Consider the following 13,467-nt stretch of genomic DNA (forward strand, 5'->3'; position numbering starts at 1 on the left):
AACAGAGACAAATGCCTTTTGGTTGTAATTTTAGCCTAGAATGCCTTTCATTTCATGTTTTAGAGAAACCGCCATCCCTGCATGGTGTAGTGATTCTGTTTTTTAGGAGCAATTCTTAGACATAGAGGTGGGTGGGAAATGATGTGCTCATCTCATGAAAACTTTTGAGATTTCAAAAATTTTCCTAGTTTACATCAGAATGAAATAGACCTTTCTAGGTTTTTTTTCCTTTTTTGGGGGGGGAGGGGGTGAGGGAGGACACAGATATCCACCCCAGAATAACCAGTAACCTGGTGATTAGATGGAGGCCAAGGACTTACACCTGAATCTCCCACATCCCAAGTGAGTGTAGGGACTGGGGTGTAAGAGGTCTGGCTGGGCTGGATAGTCCCTGACTTGTGGTGGTCAGTGAGCAGGGGTTGGAGGAATCAGTAGAGTCAGGTTGAATAAACAAGAGTTAGGGTCAAAGTCAGGACTAGGTTGGAGACTGGAGAACAGAGGTAGTATCAAGCTAGTGTCAGGAGGAAAGAGTCAGTGTCAGAATCAGGCTGAGATTGGAGGCCAGAAATCAGAAGACAAGGTGAGCTCTGTAATCACAGCAGGCCTGAACTCTGTGGTGTTGCCTAGACAACTTCCTGGGCACCCAATTAAGTTAAATAGAGTGGTTGGCCAATCAGAGGACCGCAGGTTAATGTCACTCTGGCTCCCTTGGGCAGTGCTTCTTGTGGCGCTTATTCTTCATGGTGCTCCCTGGCTGTGTTTCTGCATGGCACTGTGGGAATGTTAGCTGTCCAGGTTCTACAGACCTGGGTTCAAGTGCCCACATCCTTATAGTAAGTGTCTTAACCACCAGCCTACTGGCTCTTCTGGGTGACTTTCTCTTCATATCTCCTATTGGAGCTGTTCCACTTTGTATAAATAAATATTCATTGAGCCAAAATTGGGGCACTCATCTGCTATGTAGGTGACTCAGGTTCAAGTCTGTTCAAGAAGTGGATGGGTAGGATTCTGTGGCCTGCTTTGTGCAGGAGGTCAGACTAGATGATCATAATGGTCCCTTCTGACCTTAAAGTCTATGAGTCTAAGTCCCTGCTCTGGCTATTGTGGCATAGTTTCTCTTTATGGTCTTGTCCAGAAATTCCCTCCTGAACCTTGAGGGCATATCTGTACTGCAATAAAACACCCGTGGTTCCGAGTCTCAGAGCCTGGGTAATTGACTCAAACTCATAGGGCACATGCTAGGGACTTGGGTTCTGAGGCGCATCCTTCTTGTGGGGTTCCAGCCTGAGACTGAATGTATACTCTGCAATTTTTAGCCCTACAGCCTGAGCCCTACAACCCTGAGTTAGCTGACCCAGAGCAGCCCTCACTCTCACAGATCTTGGGAGACAGACCTGTCCTCGCTTACAGACAGCCTCCCAACCTGAAGCAAATACTCACCAGTAACCACACACCACAGAGCAAAAACACTAACTCAGGAACCTATTCTTGCAACAAAGCCTGATGCCAGTTCTGTCCACATAGCTATTCAAGTGACACCATCATAGGACCTAATCACATAGCTACACCATTAGGGGCTTATTCATCTGCACATCTACCAATGTGATATATGCCATCATGTGCCAGCAATGCCCCTCTGCCATGTACATTGGCCAAACTGGACAGTCTTTACTTAAAAGAATAAATGGACACAGATCTGATATTAGGAATCATAACATTAAAAAACCAGTAGGAGAACACTTGAACCTCTCTGGCCATTCAGTAACAGATTTAAAGGTGGCAATTTTGCAATGGAAAAGCTTCAAAAACAGACTCCAACGAGAAACTGCTGAACTTGAATTGATATGCAATCTAGATACTATCAATTTAGGCTTAAATAGGGAATGGCTGAGCCATTACACACATTGAATCTGTTTCCCATGTTAAGTATCCTCACAGCTTCTTGTCAAACTGTCTTAAATGGGCTATTTTGATTATCACTACAAAAGTTTTTTTCTCCTGCTGACAACAGTTCATCTTAATTAATTAACCTCTTAGTTGGTTGGGCAACTCTCACCTTTTCGTGTTCTCTGTATGTATATATATATCTCCTCACTATATATTCCATTCTATGCGTCCGATGAAGTGGGCCGTAGCCCACGAAAGCTTATGCTCAAATAAATTTGTTAGTCTCTAAGGTGCCACAAGTACTCCTGTTCTTATTTCAATGTAGATGTTCCCTGAGAAATGTTTAGTCAGATCTGGTATGTTCCTGTGAAAAGTCATGGGTTTGACAAGTGTGCATTTTCCAACAAAAAATTAAATTGAAAAAAATTCCTAACTAGCTGTACTCAGAGGTTGCCATTTATTCAGCCTTTGCCCCACATTGTGATAGGCATGATGAACTGAATCTGTTCACCTGGAAGGTTATCTAGGAGATTTCAATCTCCCAGAAGCTCACTTTCAAATAAATGTTTTAAAGCTTACAATTCTTTTTGGTTAGTTCTGGTAGCTTTCATCCAGTGCTGGAGAAATCTAAGACTTAATGGATAACTTGGCAGCAGTGTTCTATTTTTGTTTCTAGGTAGGAGCTAAGCAAAATATAGTCTTGGGAGGCAACTTACCTTTTGGAATAGGCAATAATTTACTAGAATTTTCCCTTGTTAGCTCACTTGATGAGAAGTAAATACTCTAGATAACCCATGTCATGGTGGTTCTTTCTGAACCTTCAGTTTGTAGTGCACATAACATTTTAAGAATGGAGTGCTTTTCAGGTCTGTCTTGATTAGAAGCACGTATCCAGTGACTTTTTTGCTTTGTCTTAAAGGTTGAAGAAGAGAACTGCTGTTGAAGGATGTATTTCTGATACAGTGATGAAATAATTGCCTTTATACGGTCCTCCTATCTCCCTTGATTCTAAGAGCACTTTAGATAGCAAGACCGGTTGAGGCATTTAAGCACTATCAGACTACAAATAATAAATAGTAATGGTGTGACTCTTCTTGATCATTGTGTTCCCCAGCCCCAGCTGGCTCTGGTTCATCACTTCAAATATAAAAATATATTTGAAAATTTCCTCTATCTTTGAATGGACATAATATTATGTTGGAAATTGAAATTAGTTTGTCATATATTAATTAGGCAGATTCCACTACACAAGTAATAGAACTAGATATTTTTCTTTTATAAAACAGTGTCCGTATTGATTCTTCGGGGGGTTGTTGGGGGAAGAGGTGACTACATATTTCCTTAACTGTTGGGTACTCTTTACTTTTTAAGCCAGTTTGCACACACTCTTTTGGGCAACCTACAGTTTATTGAACTTTAGCTAAGAACTTGTAGGGTAACAATTGGTCTTTTAAAAATATTTACAATAAAATACCCTAGATTTCATTTGTAAATTACTACATATATATATTTGAGTTAAATGTAGATGGGGTTGATTGGATGTCAGTGTTAAAGGGGGAATCCTGACTTTGCCATGGCAAAAAAATTCAAAAATCATAATATCTTAAAATAAAATAGTTTTCACCCTGCCATACTATTTTAATTATGTGTATTTTTCATTGAAGAACGTTAACATCTAGTAAAACACCAAATCAGAGTCAAATATAGATGTTAATGACAGTCTTGCTCAAGAGCAGGCAGGCCAGGACGGAAAAGACCATAAGTGAAATCCTGGCTCTGTTTCATTCAATGGCAAAACTTCCACGGAGCACACTCCATAACTTTTATGGACAAAAAACCTCTCAATCATGGTTCTTGTCACAGAAATCATGGACATAACAAGCATCTGGCCTTAGGCATACATCATGCAGCCATCTGTTGGATGCATAGTTCTCAATAATTTAGATATTTCCTTATTTAAGTTCCTCAGAAAAGGACTATAAAATGTAAACCCAAAGATTTTTAGAATTTGGGATGACTGTTATTGAGATGAGAATGAGAAGGGAAAAATCTACAGATTTTTGTCTCATGCCCTGCAAGCAGTTAAGCACATTTAAATTTTATGCAGTAAGAATAGTCCCATCGAGCTCAGTAGGACTACTCACAATGCATAAAGTTAAGCATGTGAAGGATTGGGGCCTTTGACAGTGTTTTTTCTGAACATTTCTATTACCGTTTGCTACATCTACAAATTTTACTGTACATTAATTTTAACCTGTTTGTCTCAGCAGTGGTTAGTATTGGAATATAAGTAGAACCAAGGAAAAATAAGTAAAATCCATTTATTTGTGTCATATTGGTGATGACAGCAAAATTTTCTGACACCTTCTCAATCCATCTCTGGCTTCAAGCACTCAACATCTGACCTCTCAGTGATCTGCTGCATAACATCTATCCATCTTCTCTCTTGTCATCCCCTACTATGCTGACCTACCACCATTCTTCCGTGATAACTTTCTCAGGGTTATTTCCATCTCTACCCCTGGTGTGACCAAAGTATGTAAGCTTGTGCCTGTTGATTTCTTAGAGCAGATTCTGCTTCTCTCCAATAATACTTTTAACATAAGCATTCATCATCTTTTCTATACAGGAGATACACAAGAGTCTTTGCCAGCACCATATCTCAAAAGCTTCAGGTTTTTTTTGTCGGTTGCCTTAATTTTCAATTATTCACATCCATAAGTCACCGTGGAAAAAATTAAGCTTTCACCAAACAACCTTCATACAGTTTGAGATGCAGCGTTGTTTCCTCACTTTTGTAAGGGAGGGCATGGCTGAGCGAACCATTCTTAATCATTTTCCAATTTCTTCGGGCAGCCTCTTTGGTGGGATATGTATGATCCCAGACAGAGGCAATAGATGAATTCAATTATCACTTGATTATTAATTGTGATGTCCACTTGCATCCTTTTTTTGTTGTTAATGTCAAAGTGGATGGATTTACATTTCACCTTATTCAGGGATAGTCCATGTTCCTCACTAATTATTTTTACAGACTTCCAACTTTTGTTGCATTACATTGATAGTTGTGGCAAAGAGTGTCCGGTCATCAGTGTATCTGAGGTTAGTTTAAGAGGTGGTGACCAATGGAAATCCCAGCTCCATCCAGTTTGTCAAAATTTTCCAGGGCTTGTCTCAGGATAAATTCTGCATACACGTTGAAGAGGCTTAGGGATGCAATACACTCTTGGCTCACACCGTGCCTGTCTCATGACCAGGACTTGGACAGTCAGGCCTAATGATCAGAATAGGAGTGACATCTAGTGGTTAGATCAGGAATCGGCAGCCAGGAATTGGAGCCCATGGTTAGAGCAGGAGCTGGAGCTAAGGGGTCAGAACTGGGAGTGGGATTCCAGATGTCAGAAGTGAGGAATTGGATATGAGGATTAGAATTGAGTTACCTGGAGTGAGGCAAGGAAGGAGGAAGGCTGGGGTTGAGCCCAAAGTGGGAGCAAGGCTGGGGACAAGCGGGCACAAGGGCTAGCATAACCACCGACGAATCTTTGAGGAGCAACCGAACTACTGCGGCTGTTGGGCTTGGAGCTGGTCTGCTGCCTCCTCAAACCAATCAGATGGTGTAGCCACTCAGGCAGCCTACTACAATCTAGTTGGTCTCATTAGGTTGCCTGGATACTGGCTCTGCTGCAGCCTCCGATTCCTGACACGGCCCAGTGGAAAACCACCAGTTGTTCCCTGCTGCTGTTTTCACCGTGGTCTATTGTTGATGGTACAGATTTGTGATGAGTTCAAGGAGATGCTGTGGAATCCCCGTGTCTGCCAGTATCCTCCAAAGATGGTTGTGTTGGATGGAATCAATTCATTCCTCTACACTGCTTTTTGAGTAGTCAATCAAACACATGATCAGTGGGTGACTATACTCCCTGTATTTTTCAGTTATGTGACTGATGTTTGCGATTTGATCATGTGTGCCTCATCCCTCTCTGAAACCAAATTGTTGTGGTTGTAGTTCTTGCCTATCATTCATTTCATGCAATCCTGGATTTTCTAGAGTAGAACTTGGCTTGCATGTAATATCAGGGAGATAATATGCTTGATACTACACTTATGTCACCTTTCTTTGGTAGGGCCAATGGATTCCCTTCGTCCAGTCTTCCAACAAATTTCTAGTCATCCATATATCACTGCAGATTTAACTGCTGTGCTGGTTTGTTATCTACCCCTGGTTCTTTCCCAGCCTTCATTTTCATAATAGCGTACAGCATTTCCTCTTGTAGGATGGATGGCACTGGCTCCGTACTCTCGTTTCTGTTGGTCTGTATTGTCAGAGGCATACAGATGGACACAGTAATCTCCACTAGCATTTGACATCATCTTCATTGAGGACTCTGCCTTCATGCTCATTTGTTATGTTCAATTGTAGGGGAAACTTTTTGTTAATAAGTCTGACCAACGTAAATATACCTTTTATATTGTTACTTTTTTGTAACTCATGTTCCATGCATTTTGCGCTTATGTATTTGCTCGTCTCATCTAGTCTGCCTTTGGATCTGTCTGCTTAGTTCCTTATGCTCTCTCCTGTATTCCTCTGTCTCCAAGCCATTCTCCTTCACTCTGCATCATTTTTTCACCAGCTCAAATGCCTTCTCAGTTAACTATAGTGTAGTCTGACATCAATTTTTTGGAATGTGTGCTGTGGATGCTTTGAGCATGATAGTTTTCACTTTATTCCAAAGTTAATTTACGTTGTTCTTTCACTTGTTGCATGCCTCAAACCCATTCTGGACAGAAGTCATGCATTTTAGTTGATTTTAGACAAGTCCAGATATTTTAGAACTGATGAATGTCTTAAATTTCAATGTAATGTTGGTGGTCTGACCCTCAGTCTGCACTTGGGGAAAGTCTTTGTCCATTACTCATTTTCCAGCATTGCTGTATCTTTATACAGTCAGTTTTTGGTTCTTTGTCGTGCCCTCTGATGACTTACATGTATATCAACTTTTAGGATGTTGGGTGAAAGTAGAGTTTGTAATGACCAAGTGATTAGAGCAGCGCAATTCAACTAGATGTTGTCCTCTCTCATTTTATAAACCACAGAACCATTGTTTCCTATTACTTCTTTGAGACCCTACACTTTTTCAACTTTCACATTCAGGTCCCCAATTACAAGAGTGATATATTTGCTTGGTCTATGAATAAGTGTCTCTTCCAGCCGTTCATAGAATTCATCAATCTGCGGCAGCAGCTGTGATAGGAACTTAAACTTGTACAATCAACATACTGACTGCCTTTGCTTGAAGGTGAATAGTGATGATTCTGTCGCTGATTGGGTTGTATCCAAGCACAGACTTTGTCTCCTTGGAAAAGTTAAATTCAACCCCATATTCTCTTGTTCTTCTTCGAGTGATTGCTCATATCCATTCCAGTTAGGTGTGTGCGCCGCGCGTGCACATTCGTCGGAAAACTTTTACCCTAGCAACTCGGTGGGCCGGCAGGTCGCCCCCTAGAGTGGCGCCATCATGGCGCTTGATATATATCCCTGCCGGCCCACCCGCTCCTCAGTTCCTTCTTACCGCCCGTGTCGGTCGTTGGAAACAGTGGAGCGCGGCTTAGCTGACCTCCACTTCCCTAGCTACTCGTAGTTTCTCGTATATAGTTATACAGTTATAATTCCTTTATATATATATTTGTATAGTTATACGTTTTTTTTTCTCTGCTAACATAGTTAGATGATAATTGTTAGCGGGGGTCCAGGAAGTAGCCCCTTCCATGAACCCGGTGCCGGAGCCCCATGCACGGCTCACCGGGTTTTAAAATGGGCTCGGCCCTGCCAGAAGCCGATGCCGAAGGGAGATCCACACGACTCCTGTTTGAAGTGCCTCAGGGAATCACTTGACAGCTAAGTACCCCATTTGCAAGGCTTTTAAGCCGAGAACAAAAAGGAGCGGGACTTTCACTTACCCCTCCACCTTGGGCGCCGAGCGATGATCAAGCGGCTGGCAGAAGCGCCTCCTCGGCACCGGACTCCGCCGGTACTGCCAAGGCCTTTCGGCACCGGCCGTCGCCGGCACCGAGTCGACTCGGCACCGCTCCCTTCCTCCGAGGTTGAGAGAGCCTACAATTCCTGCTGGTGCCTGACGGCTCCCCGGCACACGCCGTGGTAGAGCCCCCTGCTCCTGCTGCTTCCGTGCCACCTGCATCGCAGCCAGAGAGCTCGCCTAAGTCGGATGGCCCGGCACCGACACCTGCAGAGGCACCGATGTCATCGGCACCGTCGATTCCAGTCCCCCAGGGCCATTGAATCCCGGTGCCTAACAGCTCCCCGGCACGCGCCGTGGTAGAGCTTACTGCTCCTGCTGCTTCCGTGCCGACTGCACCGCAGCCAGAGAGCTCGTCCTAAGAGTCGGATCGCCCGGCACCGACACCTGCTGAGGCACCAACGACGTCGGCACCGTCGATCCACGGTCGCACAAGGGCCGTAGAATCCGGTTGCCTGACGGCTCCCCGGCACGCGCCGTGGTTGAGCTACTGCTCCTGCTGCTTCCGTGCCATCGGCACCGCAGCCAGAGAGCTCGTCTAAGTCGGATCGCCTGGCACCAACACCTGCTGCGGCACCGACGACGTCGGCACCGTCGATCCCGGTCCCACAAGGGCCGTAGAATCCGGTGCCTGACGGCTCCCCGGCACGCGCCGTGGTTGAGCTTCTGCTCCTGCTGCTTCCGTGCCAACGGCACCGCAAGCCAGAGAGCCCGTCTAGTCGGATCGCCTGGCACCAGCACCTGCTGCGGCACCGACGACGTCGGCACCGTCGATCCCGGTCCCACAAGGGCCGTAGAATCCGGTGCCTGACGGCTCCCCCGGCACGCGCCGTGGTTGAGCTATTGCTCCTGCTGCTTCCGTGCCAACGGCACCGCAGCCAGAGAGCTCGTCTCAGTCCAGATCGCCCCGCACCGACACTTGCTGCGACACCGACGACGTCGGCACCGTCGATCCCGGTCCCATAAAGGCCGTAGAATCCGGTGCCTGACGGCCTCCCCGGCACGCGCCGTGGTTGAGCTACTGCTCCTGCTGCTTCCGTGCCAACGGGCGCCGCAGCCAGCTCGTCTAAGTCGGATTGCCCGGCACACCGACACCTCTGAGGCACCGACAACGTCGGCACCGTCGATTCCAGTCCCACAAGGGCCCTGGGAAATCCGGTGCCTGACGGCTCCCCGGCGCGCGCCGTGGTTTGAGCTTATTGCTCCTGCTGCTTCCCCGTGCCGACGGCCACCGCAGCCACACAGCTCATCTAACTCGGATCGCCCGGCACCGCGCCCACCGAAGCTCTGACGACCTCGGTACCGTCGATCCCGGTCCCCCCATGAGGGAAATTCCGAATCCGGTGCCTGACAGCTCCCCAGTATGCACTGTGGTTGAGCCTGCTGTTCCTCCTCCATGCTGGAGGCATTACCACGCGATGGATAATCTCATTGCCATGACAGAGTCCGATGCTGGCCCTGGACCCCGGCACTCGCGGTGGCGGGTAATACAGTCATCTTCATGTGACCATCCTCTGTCCGCACAGCAGAGCGTCACCGTTCATGATCACGGTCCCGCAGGACACTCCAATCCTGTCGGCAGTCCCGACACCACTTGCAGTCCCGGTGCTGTTTTCCCCATCGTTAATGGTTCGCACCTCGCTGCCACCGGTCGGTATCCCATTCGCCGACCCGCTATCGTCACCGTTCCGACTCCCCCGTCACCGCGGCAGGTACCTTGACTCCTGTAGCATCTTCCCCGAGCCTCGAGCATCTCGGTCGACCTCCAGCACCATTCCAAGGTTGCGCTTCTGGATCTCGTTCCAGGTACCGGTACGCATCCCCGGTGCCGGCTCCCGGTGCAGTTGGGCAAGGTCCGATAGAGTCAGAGACTCTGCCTGTGCCTTCTTTTAGTACCTCCATGGCCATCCGGACACGCATCGTGTGCTCCCACATGCGCAGATCTTATGCTCAGGACCACGATATCATGATATGTTGGCCAGCGGGCGCCAGCCCGAAACCGTCCCAAGATTCGCTGCCGTCTTGGAGGACGGGGGAAAAAGAAAAGGTACCCAGACAATCCCTCCAGCCCTCGTTCATGGCAGCAGACTCTCACATCAGGACTCTGGCTTTTGGTGTCGCCATGAGGTGGCATCTCATGGCTCAGGTTTTAAACCTCCGGCCGGAGCTGCAGTATGCCTTCAGGATTTACCCTTTGTGGTAAAGGCCTTTCGCGGCAAAGACACCCCAGGTCTGCCCAAGCCTAATGGACGATAGGTCCTAATGCGCTCTCTCAGCCATGCATTTGCCAGCGACCAACGCAGGCCTTTCTGCCCCACCCCGCCATACTCTGTGGCTAGCCAGAGACAGGACTTTGGCAAACGGCGAAGCCAAGGCGGTCGCAGACTAAACCTTCCAAGGTGCGCCTGAGGGCGGTGTACCAGTCACAGACCGGGATCTCCAATCCCTCTTCTCCTGGCGTGGCCCTAGTTAATTTCAGATCGCTAGATCCTGCGCATGGTGGAGCTAGATCCACCTCTAATTTATTCGCAGCCTGTCCCCGTTCAGGGACCCCTCTCACGAGCAATTCCTCGTACAAAGGTGCAGATGCCGATGGACGAAAGGGGCAGGGGTTTTACTCCCGTTATGCCCTAGTTCCCCACATCGAACGCAGGTCTCACGACCTTCCTAGTCCTGCACACGACTCAACCGTTTTAGGATAAGGTTGACGTTCTGCACGGTATCCCTGGGAAACATTATTCCATCCTTGCCTCCTGGGGGGCTACTATTCGCGCTGGAATGAAGGACGCGTACTTTCGCTACGCCATCTTCCCTCCGCACAAGGAGATACCTCCGCCTTCTAGCTGACTGTCAGTACTTAAAAACTGGTTTACGGCCATAGTCGCCGCATACCTTCGCTGATGTCAGATATGCGTTTTTTCCGTATCTGACGATTCGCTTATCCGAGAGACTCTGAGACACAAACACTCAGCGCGTGGGCATCGTCACGGTCTTATTCACAGGTCGAGGCCTGAGATCACTATAGAGCAATGCCACACTGGGTTCACACGCAGAGGTTGGACTTCCTAGGAGCTATCTTGGTCTCCTACCTAGCCGAGCCTGCTTATCACAACTGCGGTTTTAGGCGATGGCAACAATCATCTGATGTCTGCAGGCTTTCCCAACGACCTCGGCCGTACTTGTCCTCAGTCTCCTGGGTCCTGGTTGCCCGCAAATTGTAACCAAACATGCCAAGCTCCGCCTCCGTCCTTTCCAAGTTCCGACTCACCTCGGCGTAACCACCCGGACAGGAGCCAATGGTCATGGTAGTCCCACCGATTCCCATCGAGCATCTTAGGCTCCCTAGAGTGGTGGCTAACTCCCTCCCTGGTTGGGCAGGGAGGCGGTTTCCCTCCGCCCCAGCCTCACTGCCCCTGACGACGGACGCATCATCTCTCTGCTCAAGTGCTCACGGTCACCTCCGAGGCTTAAGGCCCTTTGGTCTTCTCGGGAGCTGGCATTCCACTTCAATGCCCCCAAAAATGAGAGTAGTCCGCCTGGCGTACCAGGGTTTCCAGCGGCAGCTGCGAGGCCTTTGTATCTCGGTGTTTACAGCCAACACTGCGCCATGTGCTTCCTAAGATCCGGGAGGGACATGGTCCTCCCCCCCAACTTTTTTGTCAGGAGGCCATCCATTTCCGGGACTTTTGCATGCCTACTCGATGGAGCTGGTGACGTCCCTTCTCCCAGGCGTTCGGAACGTCTTGGCGCTTGGACTCGCAGGTCTTTCCGTCTTACAGTGATCACTCTGCCAATGTGAGGCGTTCTGCTGTCCAGAAGCGGAGATGTTTCCTCACATAGACCTGTTCGCTCACCGAGAGAGCAGAAATTGCCAGATGTTCTCTCCTTCCAAGGTCTCTCCTCAGGTATCGGTCTTGGGGCGCATTCCTGATGCCGTGGAAAGGCCACTCCATTATGCCTTCCCACTTTTCCCACTGGTTCATTTAGGTCCTGCTCAACTCCAGTCCGCAGGGGCAGAGCGCGCATCATCATGATACTCCAGGTGGTCCAGTCAGCACTGATATACACCGTTGCTCGTCCTGTCAATAACAGACCCAATAACCCTGCCACCCCACCCGACCTCATCACTCAGGCAACAAAGGCTCGTCACTCGGACCTGCAGACCTTCCGCCTCACGGTGTGGCCGCTGCGTACTGAGCCGGGGTGACCGGAGAGCCTTCCACCTGGTCACGTACCGGGCCCAAAAAAAAAGCCCAAGGTGGAAGCATTTCTTCTCCAGCTGCCAATACGCCTCGATCTGGCTCCTGCTGAGGTCTCGCCCCCTCTATTTGGCCTACCTCTGGCCTTCAGCGGCAGTCCTGGCAGTATATCGGCTGAGGATACACTCAGCATAACCATCTCTACCCTTCCAGCCAGGCAAGGTGGACGGTTTCCGTGTTCTCATGCTCTATGGTTTCGGATCCCTCAAGGGCTTGGAGAGCTTGCACCCCTCGTTGGCGCCGCACCCCAACCTGGACCTCAACCTATTTTATCAGACTTATGTCTCCCCCGTCGAGCCGTTCACTACTGCCCTCTGATATCCCGCTTGGACGACAACGTTACTCGTAGCTGTTTACATCGCCAGACGGGTCTCCAGCTCAGAGCTCTTACGAGGGTTCCCGCCGTACACTAGTTTCACAAAAGACAATGTGCAGTTATGACCGCACCCTGCTTTCCTCCTAAGGTGGTTTCGACCTTTCATTTTTACCACACAGCTCAAGCATGTGCACATAACCATTGCACTCCTTGGACTCTGGTGGAGTGCTCGCATTTATATTGCGCTGCCAGAACCATTCGTAGGTGCCCCAGCTCTGTCACGGTAGCGGGCCCAAAGGTAGGGCTTGCTTGTTTTTCCTCTCAGAGATCACATCTCGGGTGTGGCATGACTCCGAACTTGTTATGATTTGGCTCATATTTTTCCCCCAAGCCACTCATCGTGCAGTTTTACCATGGCTCAGGCTTCCATCTGCCCTGCCTTGCTGGCTCGTGTTCCTACCCACGATATCTGTCGCGCAGCTCATTGTCCTCGGTCCACCTTTGCTTCGCAGTATCACCTGGTTCAACAGTCAGGAGATGCTGTATCCTCTGGCTCAGCAGTTTTCATTCTGCCTACATTTTCACTCCGACCCCACCAGCCTACATATAGGCTTGATGCACCTAACTGGAATGGATATGATCAATCACTCGAGAAGAAGACGGTTACTTACCTTTGTAACTGTTGTTCTTCGAGATGTGTTGTCTCTATCCATTCCACACCCGCCCTACCCTTCCCCACTGTCGTATGCCGGCAGAGAGTGACTGTGGAGTCGGGTGGGCCGGCAGGGATATATAATCAAGCCCAGGGATGGCGCCCCCCACTCTAGGGGGCGCCTGCCGGCCCACCGAGTTGCTAGGGTAAAAAGTTTTCCGACAATGTGCACGCGCAGGCGCACACACCTAACTGAAATGGGTATGAGCAACACATCTCGAAGAACAACAGTTCAAAGGTAAGTAACCATCTTTTTTC

General features: G+C 48.6%; 1 protein-coding gene across 2 annotated transcripts in view; it reads left to right on the top strand.

The window, feature by feature from the left end:
• Positions 1–13,467, top strand: part of RDX (radixin) — a 100,213-nt gene that overhangs the window by 48,295 nt on the left and 38,451 nt on the right. The window lies entirely within an intron of this gene.

Source organism: Gopherus flavomarginatus, chromosome 1 (assembly GCF_025201925.1).
Source record: "Gopherus flavomarginatus isolate rGopFla2 chromosome 1, rGopFla2.mat.asm, whole genome shotgun sequence".
Classification (NCBI taxonomy): domain Eukaryota; kingdom Metazoa; phylum Chordata; order Testudines; family Testudinidae; genus Gopherus; species Gopherus flavomarginatus.